The following is a 12,469-nucleotide window of genomic DNA, read 5'->3' as shown; positions in this document are numbered from 1 at the left end:
GGATCCTCATCTGGATCAGAACCTTTAAACCTCCACTGGACAGAACCAAGCAGAAGAAGACGCAGCATCAGCACCGTCCCCACCGGATCATTTGAGGTCGTCGCGCCCCCTCCCTCGGGGACCCGCTCGAGAGATGCGTTCCCTAAACAGAACCTTGTCTCTGTGTGTGTTCCCCAGGGAACCCGCTGCCAGCCCGGACGCCACCGTGGACTACGTGAAGGTAGGAACAACGAGCCGATTTCCTGCCTTTGATGTCGGGATTACGTGTTTAGCTAGTTTCATCTGGATATTCCTTTCCTTCCTGATGTTGACGTCGAGACACAAACAGAACATTCGGTTGAGCTTCCGGAGCCGCCGGATGTGATACGAGATGTTTTAACCCTCTGGGATCCAGAACCAGGGTGTTAACATCACATAAGTAGTCTCTCTCTCTCTCTCTCTCTCTCTCTCTCTCCATCCATCAGTCGCTTTCCTTTCTCATCCATCGCTCCATTAGCTTGAACATTTTTTGGATGCTGCCACCTCGGTCTGAAAAGCAAACTCCGTTGTTCCCACGAAAACGCATGTGGTGGAAAGCCACACACACACACACACACACACACACACACACACACACACACTGGATGCATGCACAAACAGCTTTTGTGTGCATTTCTTTGGTCAAATTAGCATTGTGACAAATGTCAACAGGGCGTGTGTGCTGACGGCCGGGCGCTCCAGCTGTGTGTGCGTTTCCACCGTGGAATGGCGTCCGGTGTTTCCACACGCATTTAAGATTTAAATATGAAATGATTCATTGTACGAGAAGAGGAAATGAAAATGAAGCCCCCCCCCCCCCCCCCCCATTTACTGCTGCAGCATCTCCCAACCTTTTAAAGCTTGGTGATAAATAGAATCAGGATATTCACACTTCCCTGCGCGCGCACACACACACACACACACACACACACACACTCACTCTAAGGATCGCTGTGTTGTTAATACGGTTCTTACTTCATGACTTGTACACAGTCTTGGTCCCCGGGGGATGAACCCGAATGTTCATCGATTCTTATCGAGTCTAAATCTTTCTCACAAACACACACTTTCTCACAGACACACACTTTCTCACAAACACACACTTTCTCACAGACACACACTTTCTCACAGACACACACTTTCTCACAGACACACACTTTCTCACAGACACACACTTTCTCACAGACACACACTTTCTCACAAACACAAACTTTCTCACAGACACACACTTTCTCACAAACACAAACTTTCTCACAGACACACACTTTCTCACAAACACACACTTTCTCACAGACACACACTTTCTCACAAACACACACTTTCTCACAAACACAAACTTTCTCACAGACACACACTTTCTCACAAACACACACTTTCTCACAGACACACACTTTCTCACAAACACACACTTTCTCACAGACACACACTTTCTCACAGACACACACTTTCTCACAAACACACACTTTCTCACAGACACACACTTTCTCACAAACACACACTTTCTCACAAACACACACTTTCTCACAAACACACACACACACACACACACACTCACTCTAAGGATCGCTGTGTTGTTAATACGGTTCTTACTTCATGACTTGTACACAGTCTTGGTCCCCGGGGGATGAACCCGAATGTTCATCGATTCTTATCGAGTCTAAATCTTTCTCACAAACACACACTTTCTCACAGACACACACTTTCTCACAAACACACACTTTCTCACAGACACACACTTTCTCACAGACACACACTTTCTCACAGACACACACTTTCTCACAGACACACACTTTCTCACAAACACACACTTTCTCACAGACACACACTTTCTCACAAACACACACTTTCTCACAAACACACACTTTCTCACAGACACACACTGTCTCACAAACACACACTTTCTCACAGACACACACTTTCCCCTCCATCCGACCGGAATAGACAGCGGCTCCGTGTTTTTCCAGGACATTCCTGGAGAGACGGCTGCGTGTATTTTAAGGTGCACTTTTAGACGAGCCGGTGATTTGGGGCCGTTGCGGCCACACGACTGTGCGTGTGTAACCGTGTTTGTTGCTCCGTGGTGCCTCGGGGGGGGGGGGGGGGGGGGGGGGGGGGGGCGTTCTGCGTGGAGTTCCTTTGTGGATCCTCAGAGAGTTCCTGCTGTAATTAGAGGCCCCTGCGCACGCACACGCACACACGCACGCGCATGAGAACTGGCGACATTAAATGTTATTGGCTCCCACTGGATCATGTGGCTCTTCCCTCACCCATATATGGGTTTTGGTTTGTGGAGGCGGGGCAGTGGAGCGGGGGGGGGGCATGCGAGGGAGCATCTCGCTGGGTGAGCTGCAGGAGAACGACAGGAGGAGACGGAGGGACGGAGGAGGAGGAGGAGGAGGATGAGGAGAGGATGAGGATGAGGAGGAGGAGGAGGAGAGGAGAGGATGGTGGAACCCGGACCCACTCCGGTCGGTGAAACTTGTTTAACTGAGGTTGAAGACTTTCCCCGGACGCTGTTGATGTTTTGATGCGTCGTCACGGTAACCGGAGGTTGGATTCTACGGTTCAGGATGTCGGAGCGATGCGACCTGAAGACTCACCCAGCAGGGCTGATGACGTCATTAACATATTTGGGTTTTCCCAAATGACATGAAAAGTGTTCACTGAGCAGGAAGAACAACGCTGCCCTTACAGATAATTGATTATTGATTTGAATGAACTTCCCTTAATGTCAGTTAAACTTTTACAGAATCACTAAAACCCGCAGTCAGTGTTATTATTATTATCATTATTATTGTTATTATTATTGTTATTATTATTATTGTTATTATTATTCAAACATGTCTGCGCCCCATCCTGCTGGCGGCGCAGCGACGCACTAATCGATATCACATGCAGGTCTTGTGAGCGACGGCAGCGCGATTCATTCCAGTTCAGATGGAAGTATTTGCGATTCCAATGGCTCTATCTAATCGATCTAATCGATCTAATCGATCTAATCAGAGAATAAACATATATTTAAGACAACATACCAGCAGACCGATTCCGTTTCTCCTCCTACTCGGCTGTTTCCGTTGTTTTATTGATCGGACGCTGTGAAACAGGAAGCGTTCTGTCAGCTAAAGTCCCGCCCACTGGCGGATTTTCATTGGTTCAAATTCTAGCACAAGATCACGTCTTACTGAGACATTCCACACGAGGGCAGGAGTTTCCACGGATCGATCCAAGGAAAGTTCATGTCGCTTAATTTAGGGTCGATTCGGTTCTCATTTCACTCTAAAACAACACTCTGCTATATCTGAACTGTTGTATTAAAATAACAGTTTGATTTATTTGATATATATTTTCTGCACCAAGTTAAAAATGCAGTCATGAAAACACTCCCCCCCCCTCCCCTCCCAGGTACCCCTTCCCCTAGATCAGGGGTCGGGAACCTATGGCTCTTTTGATGATCGCACATGGCTCGTGCTCAGATTAAAAAAAAAAAAAAAAAAACTTTTTTTTTTTTTTACTCGCCTTGCCCGTGCTGACTGCAGCTGGTTTGCGCGCCCAGGTCGTGTGTCGTGTTTTTTGTTGTAAGTAACTTGTTCACTTGTGTCTGGATCTTATGTTCCGTTTTCTTTGCGGCACCAGACAGTCGCCGTCTGTTAGTAGAGCTTGTGTTGCAGGGGCATTTTGCACGGCTGGCATTTTGCTGTGAAAAATCAAAGAGCGGAAGCACGCTGTCACGGTTCCGCCCTAAGCCTGGGCTGCCACTTTAAAAGTAGGCCGTCATCCCGCCATTAGGGGTGGGCGTGGCCAGCCGTGTGCACGGTGGCAGAGTGGACTTTGTTTGGTTCCACCTTAATTTCCAATTTCCCTGAGAATTCTCCAAATACACAGTTCACAACAAGTTTTTTTTTATTTATTTTTATTTACAAGTTTACAAAAAATAAACAAAAATAAAACATCGGGTTCTGACTCCGGCTTCTATTGTGATGAACGAGGGAGCAGACGTTGAAGGTGAAGAGAGCAGCTGAGCCGGCGGGTGAACACATGAACACAGCGTGAACAGCGACAACACACACTCTGAGCAGCCCCAGGGGGCAACTAGTGCGCTGATGGGGTATTAGCAAAACGCCGACTGATCTCTGATCCTCTGAAGATTGGAGTCACAACGACTTTTATCCAGGACAATCTAATTATCGCCACAGATTATTTTTAGCTCTCTTTAACATCAGAGGTGCTTTTTCTTCAATTAAACACTTTATTTGCTCTTTTTTTTTTTACTTTGTTTTTTGTGCATTCATATTCTTTGCTTCTAAAAAGCACGTCCAGGCAAACAAAATAATGGGAGTCTTGAGTCTTGTGATGGAACGACCAGAAATAATCCAGCACGAGAAAGTTATTTGGTAATAAATGTGATCGTTATGAGGGTTTAGGTTTAATTTTACAGTTAAAGTGACATATATTATCTGTTTAATGTCATTTAAGGCGGCAGCTAAATGATCATTTTGTTGCTTCTTTAAAAGAGCCGTCATCAGATTGCTTCTTGTGTCTGAGCAGCACTTTAAAACCCAAAGAAATGCCATTAATAATGAAGCAAAGCTGAGATACGAGGAAGTCGACAGACTATAATCAGAACCTTTGAGTTATGAACTGTTTGTCAAACGAAACAACAAGTAATTCCGAGGTGGCACTTTGGACTTAACCCTTTAATCTGATAAACATTTTCAACTGAGCTCTGAAGAAATATTTCAATCTGGCATGTTCAATAGATCTGAAAGTAATAGTAATTTGCTATTTTTAGAAGAAAAAAGCGTGGGCAGATCTTCTGAAATGATTCCCACGTTGATCTAATTTAATGCTTCTCACCTGCATGGGTTCTCATGTGGACTGTCAATGTACCACTTTCTCTAAAATGTTTCCCACATGTTTTACAATTATAAGGCTTCTCACCTGTGTGGGTTCTCGTGTGTTTTAGACAGTCACTATTTCTTGTGAAAGCTTTGCTGCATGTTGTGCAAACATATGGTCTCCTTTTTCCATCCTTTTTGCTGTGGGTTTGAAGTGTGGGATCACATTCTACATCCTCTTGACCTGTTTCTCTTCTGTTATCATGGCTTCCAGATGCATGACAGCTGTTCGAGAACAGCAGCTGGTCAATGTCTGCTGCTCCTACCACAGAGGTAATAACTGGCATGAGAACTCCAGACTCTTCATCTGCATCTTCATCAGCTTTCAGGAACAGAGTCTGATCTTTGCTGTGGTCTGTTTCTCCACGAGTCGGACTCAACATGAAGGTTCCAGTCTCCTGCTTCAGTCCAAGCCGCTCTCTCTCCTGACTGGTGGGGATTTCTTCCTGCTCCTCTTTCACGCGTGGAGGCTCTGGCTCCTCTTTGACAATACTGGAGTTCATCTCCTCCTTCCAGAGCTGCTGATCAGCAGGAACCTCCTCCTCCTCCTCCTTACAGACATGTTGCTGTGGACAATCTGGAGGACAGATTGAAGGAATTGGACGCTGCTGTGATGAAACAAACATGCGAGGACAAACATACATACTTATTCTGGGTGATTTCATTCCGGGTCTCCAGGTGATATCTCGCAGTCTTCGCTGATGATCGATCTTCACTCCGTTTTGTTCACTCGGTTCTTTACAGGCAATCTTTGGTCGCTTTTTAAAAAGGCATCCTGTTCAGCTGAAATACCTGCAGACAAAACAAATGATTCCCTGTTATCTTCTGCTACAGCTGATTGTACCGTTAATTTAAAATCAATAGAAATGGAGAATCACCTCCCTTTATTCCTCTAGAACCTACAAATATCATTTAAAGAACAGGAATACCAATGCAAAAATAAATGTCATGGAAAGCAGAAATATACATAAATGTATGCAATATAACCAGAAAATACGAAACACTAATGACATCACTGTCTTTTAAACCTATTATATAAGGAATCGTCTTTTGTCTAAATATAATCTCAAAGCCTAAAAGTAGAATTTGTTCTTTAAAGTGTTCATGACACAAAATTGAGATTTTTAAACATAATAGATAATAGAGAAATCCGACCCCAATGAAATATTTAAAAGTTACAAACACACATTGCGTCATCCCACTGAGAACAAAGAACCGTTCTTGTGACTAGCATTTTAGCGGACTAGCATTTATCCCACTGAAAGACATCGACCCGGATATGACGTCAGTGACAGAACGAATCTCGGCTTCGTTTTAGTGTTGGGCAAATAACACCTAGTTCTGATCAAATAAACCAATCGGAGATATACCAGATATTTAGCAGTGCAATGGTATAGTTTATATAATCGAATGTGCAAAGAATGATTGGAAAAAAAGACGCTAATAGCGTTAGCGCGAAGCTAACGGCTAAGTTCAATGTCAAATTCAATACGAATGCTAACAGAGCAGCTATCCAGTTAAGCTAGCTATCGCCCGGTTAAACTGTGATGACGCGATGCGGCATTAAAGACGCATCACACGCAGTTCAGTAAATTTTGAACGTTAAAATATATCCCGGTTTGTAAAGAGGATCCCGGTCAAGATGTCCAAATTCCATAAACCGGTTCTTCAGTTTTGGAAAATATCGTTAACGGCTAGTTTCCGACCCACCGTCTTCAAAAACGCAGACAGAACGAACTCGGGCGTTGTTTATAACGGAACATTCATTTCCCCAAGGACCCCTTAGCTGCCCAAGGTGCCTGATGTAAAAACACTAAATTCAGCGTTGGACAGTTACGGTACAAAACAAGCAATCATAATACAGTAGTCCCTCATTTTGGGGGGTTACGTTCTAAAAATAACCCGCAATAAGTGAAATCCAGAATGTAGTCATCTTTATTATTTTACAATTATTATACATGTACATAAATGTTTTAAGGCTGTAAAACCCCTCACCACACACTTTATACACGTTTAACAGTCAGGCATTAATCTAAATAGATTGTTTCAGTATTATAGAATGAAACCAAAGATCAAAACCTGACTTACAGAACCCAAACAACTCCATCACGCAAGCAAACACAAGTCGGTGCTGCAGGCAGAGGTCTGTACCCAGACCTGCACCGATTCCCAGCTGTTCAATGCGAGCGATCTGAAGGTTCGAACGCAACCTAGAGCGTCTGCTGGTTGATCTGACCCCTTTCTACAACAGATAACGCCCGGACTTTAAAATCTCCCAGCATGCAAGTGCAACAAACCATCATAAAACAACCTCCTCCAGTATATATGGGAATGTATTGCACAACACCTCATGCAGATGCTACTTCCTTACAGTAACTTAGAGCAGCTCAAGATTGGGAAGTCTCCAGTTGCATTGAAGTCATTCTGGCAGAATAAATAACAACATAAAGCATAAGGCCGGTCAAATATTCAGACATTACGCAATAAAGCAGACTGAAGAGTTGCTCTATTATTAACACATTCATATATATATATATATATGATTGATCGCGGGTACAAGTGGCTGAAATGAGCTTCCTCCGTGGGGGGGCTGGGCTCTCCCTTAGAGATCGTGTGAGAAGCTCCATCATCCGGAAGCAGCTCGGAGTAGAGCCGCTGCTCCTCCGCGTTGAGAGGAGCCAGATGAGGTGGCTCTGGCATCTATTCAGGATGCTTTTATTGTCATTATGAAATTACATTAAAATTACATTATTTACCATTCATAGTTTCATCTAAACACATCGCCTTTACTGGAAAAGGCAAACACATTCACTGTGCTGGGTGACCACGCCCGTTCCATTTTGCTTGTCTGCCAGCCACTCGTATATGTATAGAGCTGTGTGTGAGGATCCAGCGTCCAAGACAATGCCATACTACAGTGAGTGAAAGACAGAAAGAAACGGGAAACAAGAAGGTAAAAATAGGTTAAAAAAAGTTGGTGAAAAAAAAACACACCAGCTACTCTCATGTCCTCCCTCACTACGTCCATGTCTCTTCTCCTGGGTCGTCCTCTAGCCCTGTCCTTTGCATCGTCCTCCCCAACACCAGCCACTCTCATGTCCTCCCTCACTACGTCCATGTCTCTTCTCCTGGGTCGTCCTCTAGCCCTGTTCCCTGGCAGTTCCATCCTCAGCATCTTTCTACCGATATAGTCCCCGTCTCTCCTCTGGACATGTCCAAACCATCAAAGTCTGGACTCTCTGACCTCGTCTCCAAAACGTCTAACCTTCACTGTCCCTCTTTTTGTCTCATCTCTAATCCAACCTGGTCACTCCCAAGGAGAACCTCACTGCTCACAAATACTCGCTTCTGTACTTAGTCTAGCCTCAACCACCTTTTTCCCGTAACTTCATCGTATGACTCATCGGCTTTATCCCCCTATAGTTCCCTCAACTCTGTATGTCTCCCTTCTTCGTGACAATCGGCCCCAGAACACTTCTCCTCCATAGCTTTTTCCCACTACTAATTCCACAGTGTGTTGATAAAGGCCAGCAAAAACCAGAACCTTCTTGTTCGGGGTTAGATACAGTCATTACCTCCAGGTTGGGAGGTTCTGTTTTCCTCGTATCCGTTTGCGGCTTGATTTTTGTTTTTCATTCAAACATAGTGGAGGGATGGATCACAGGCCAAGGAAGACCCTGTTAACTGTTTCTGAAGGGGTGAGACTCAGGTCATATAAGCTCAACAGACATTTGAAGGTTTGTTCTATTAAATATATAGTTTATATTTCGCCTAAGTTTAAAAAAGAAAATCAAGAGCCCAAGGTGACGTCTTCAAGTTGCTTATTTTCCTCAGCCTGAAACCAAAAAGCATTGATTTACAATCCATCCATCCATTTCCTTCCTCCTTTCCACCTTTCCGCCGGAGCCTATCGCAGCTCGCTGTGGGCGAGAGGCAGGATGCACCCCGAACGTGTCGCCAGCGCATCGTGGGATTTGCAAACCAGCAAATTCTCAAATGTGAGAAGCCAAAAACCAGTAAATTGAATTTGCTTGACTTAAAAGAAAAGTCAATATTTATTTAAACATTTTTAAGTTTGCATGTGGGTCGCACAAATATGAAATATGCAGCATCCCATCTGATTTCTGGAATATTTGGACTGGATTTAAATCCACCTCAGACAACATCAAACGTAATGTTTGGCCTCCAATTCAGAGGTTTATTCTGTATCTGGCTTCTCAAATCTCATTTCAATCTTTCACTTTGTCTTTTCCATTCCAGTAGTCCGAGTTGACCCTGCAGTTTATTCTGCTGAGTCAGCAGAAGGAGCGCCGCTGCTAGAAAGCAGCTTCATCGAGCACTGCTTCTCTTTTCACATGACTAAACCTTTTTTAATCTGCGCAGCCTCAAATCTCTTTTTGAATAATGCAAGAATGAAATGCAGCCACTGTTGAGCCCAACGATAAAATGCAAGAAAACAAGTATTAAAGTCTCAAACTGACCTAAAGATCATGAAGTAAAATGATAAGTTGTTCTGATGGTGGGCGTCTGGAGGATTTATGACCTCACAGACGAGTGTGATCAAACGCAGCAGGCTCCCGCCTCTGAATAACTCACTGATCATGGTGGTGCCTCCGGCCAACGCCGCTTTGGTGCCCTGGTAGAAGTCGTCAGCTGACGCCATGCCTCGATCGGGCATCTGGAAACGTGTATGCACGTCAATGGGATCAACCCGATGCCCGGGATCAACATGCGACCCTGGGCATCGATGGTTTTTACTCCGCCGGGCACGATCAGGTTTTCCCCAATTTGTCTGAGAAGATCATCAGAAAGAAACCAAAATAAAAAATTAGGTTATTGCATCATGAAGACAAAAATGTCTGCTCTGACTGTAAAGCACGGTGAAATCTGTGACTTTATTCGAGTGTCTTCAACAAGTCAAACCCCCAAGAACTCACTTGATGACCCCATCCTCCATGTAGATGTCAGCGCTGAAGGACTGGTCATCATTCACGATCTTCCCTCCTTTGATCAGGAGACGATCGCTCTGCGAAGCCAAAAAGATGATTACGAGCCTCCGTGCATTTCACAGCAGTTAGAAGAATTCAAACGCTGCCAGTAAAGCACACGCTCATAAGGGTGAAGCAGATTTAGGAGCATTTCATGGAAGACGTTTTAGGAAATGTCACAGAAATTGATGGATGCATGCTCTAAAGCAAAAAATGTGTACATTAAGCACATTGAAAGTCCACTGCACCCTCCGTTTGGCCTTTTAAGGAGGCATTGTGATAAGGAGAACATGGCTGTGCAGCATCCTCTGGCTGATACTGGCTTTCTTCACCTCCTCACATATGCATGCAGACACCTATAAAGTCATGACACACACTCTTAAAACACACTCATAATCCAAGGCGGGGAGCGAGACGCAGGCGCTATCCTGTCACGTTTGGATAAGCACCAGGTTTTTGTGAGGATCTGTGAATAATGACGCTGTTTATAAAATAAGAGAGCGAATAAGAGAAAGGGAAGGCTGGAGGAGGAGGAAAGGGGAGAAGTGGAATAAAAGCTGTGGATGGGAGGAGTCTGTGTGTGTACAGTCTGGCTGCAGAAACACAGGCTGGAGAGTTGATGACTAACGGCGACTGAGCTGCAGTCCGTCTCAGACGTTCTGTCCGTCCTGTTTTACTGCATTCTCTCCCATTGTTGCCCATTTAGAGTGATAAACACCACAATAATATCGCAGGAAGTAACGAGCCAAAGAAAGGAAATGAGCATAAAATACCCAGGATGCCACAGCGGCAAAAGCCCTGAACTGAACCAATGATGGGAAGTCAAGCAACAAAAGTCCATCAGCAGTAAAAGACACTTCTGTACTCGGCTGTTGGTGGGGGGGGGAAACATTCCAAGAAGGAGTTGAACTTCAACTTGTAACCATGGAGATGGGGAGGAAAAACAACAACAGACAAATTCCTGAAGGGAAGAAAACATTACTCAGGCCCCACTCGAGATGCATTCTCATGGACGTGTTCATTACGTCAGAGAAGCCAACGCCTGCAGCCGAGCCGATTATTCTTTCATGCACTGTTCACGAATAGAAAGTCCATCCATTTAGGCCCGGCTCAACCACTGGAGTTGAATTACGAGTCTAATCTGTTTCTCAACCCAATTAAGAAAGTATAATTATTTATTTCTGTACAGTATGTCCCGATTGTTCCATATCATATATTTATGGGAAGAAAATTGTGCTTATATATTTGGGACCAAGCCAATAAAACTTGTTCATGAAAGGAGAGTTTTTCCTTGACGTTTGTCTCCATCAGGGGTCCCCAAACTTTTTCCTGTGAGGGCCAAATAACTTTTCCCTTCTCTGATTGGGGGCCGGGGTCAGTTTGTAACGGAAAAAGTGTGATGATCGCAGAGGTGCGTAACATAAAACTTTATCGTTTTCCAGCCACACATAACCAAATAACCCTCAATGGGTTCTTCACAGAAAAAAGTCAAGAAATAAATAATAACACTATGAAATAAACAATAACCAAATAAGCCTCCATGGAACATTAACTTTCTGTCGTGCTGTGCACAATCTTAACAGAAAAACTTCAGCTTGGTTGTCAGAGCAGAATATCTTACTTATATTACTCATATGAGCAGCCACTCAAAGTTCTTGTGTTCATTCCTTATAATCCATTTGTAGGTTCCAGTAGGCTTGTAGCCACTGTTTGCAGCTCTCTCTCTCATTCCTGTGAAAACCACAAAGCAAGCAGGCTGAGAAACCAGACTAAGTGATACAGCACAATACATTTCACTACCAGTGTGGTTGTGGAGATGGATTTTACTATGTTTATATTTGTTCATACTCAGAATGACTCATTCAAGTCAGAAAAGTGAGCTTACCTTTGTATGTTTATCAGTGTGAGCTGTGGGCCTGCATCTGGCTGGTGAGAAGCTGAATGTCAGGTTCCATTCTGGTCACAGCCAGTCTCAGACACTGATGCAGATGTTCATCAGTCAATCTTGATCTCATCGGATTTTTCAGCAGTTTCATGCGTGAAAAGGTTTGCTCGCAGACATATGTGCTGCCAAAAAGTGTGGACATCTTCATAGCGTGTTTCTTTACGTTAGGGTACGTGTCATTTGGGAGGACAGCATAGAAGACAATGAGACTGTTGGGATTAAATGCGTCTTTGAGAACATCACAGTTCTGTAACTCGGCTAACTCAAACTGATAAGAAGGCTGGGCTTCATCAATATCGGCAACAAAGGGTTTCTGGAAAAGACGGATTTCTTTTGCATTAACATGAAGTTCACGGAATCGCACACCAAACTCCTCCTTCAGCATTTCCAGTGCTCGCACACACCTTTCAGCTGGGAACGGGACGGCTGGGTTATCTGCAGAGAAGCTCTGTGTGACAGGGAGATGGATGAAGTTGTGCTTTTTCACTTGTTCCAAAAGCCGCACCAGTTTCACCTCGAATGCTTTTATGTGGGAATACATGTTGCAAATGAGTTTCCCCTGGCCTTGTAGCTGCAGGTTAAGGCTGTTCAGCATTTCTGTCATGTCTGTTAAAAATGTGAGG

The 12,469-nt window shown here is 44.3% G+C and overlaps 1 protein-coding gene across 1 annotated transcript in view; it reads right to left on the bottom strand.

Annotated features, from left to right (window-relative positions):
* The window catches only part of LOC137913861 (14 kDa phosphohistidine phosphatase-like), a 9,163-nt gene extending 6,083 nt beyond the window's left edge, over positions 1-3,080 (bottom strand). The window contains exon 1 of the mRNA XM_068757487.1: positions 3,051-3,080. The gene's annotated coding sequence lies outside the window, so the exon portion shown is untranslated. The remainder of the gene's footprint in view (positions 1-3,050) is intronic.
* Positions 3,081-12,469: the final 9,389 nt, after the last annotated feature.

Source organism: Brachionichthys hirsutus, unplaced genomic scaffold, assembly GCF_040956055.1.
Source record: "Brachionichthys hirsutus isolate HB-005 unplaced genomic scaffold, CSIRO-AGI_Bhir_v1 contig_445, whole genome shotgun sequence".
Taxonomy (NCBI): domain Eukaryota; kingdom Metazoa; phylum Chordata; class Actinopteri; order Lophiiformes; family Brachionichthyidae; genus Brachionichthys; species Brachionichthys hirsutus.
This window is presented reverse-complemented; position numbering and strand designations above follow the sequence as displayed.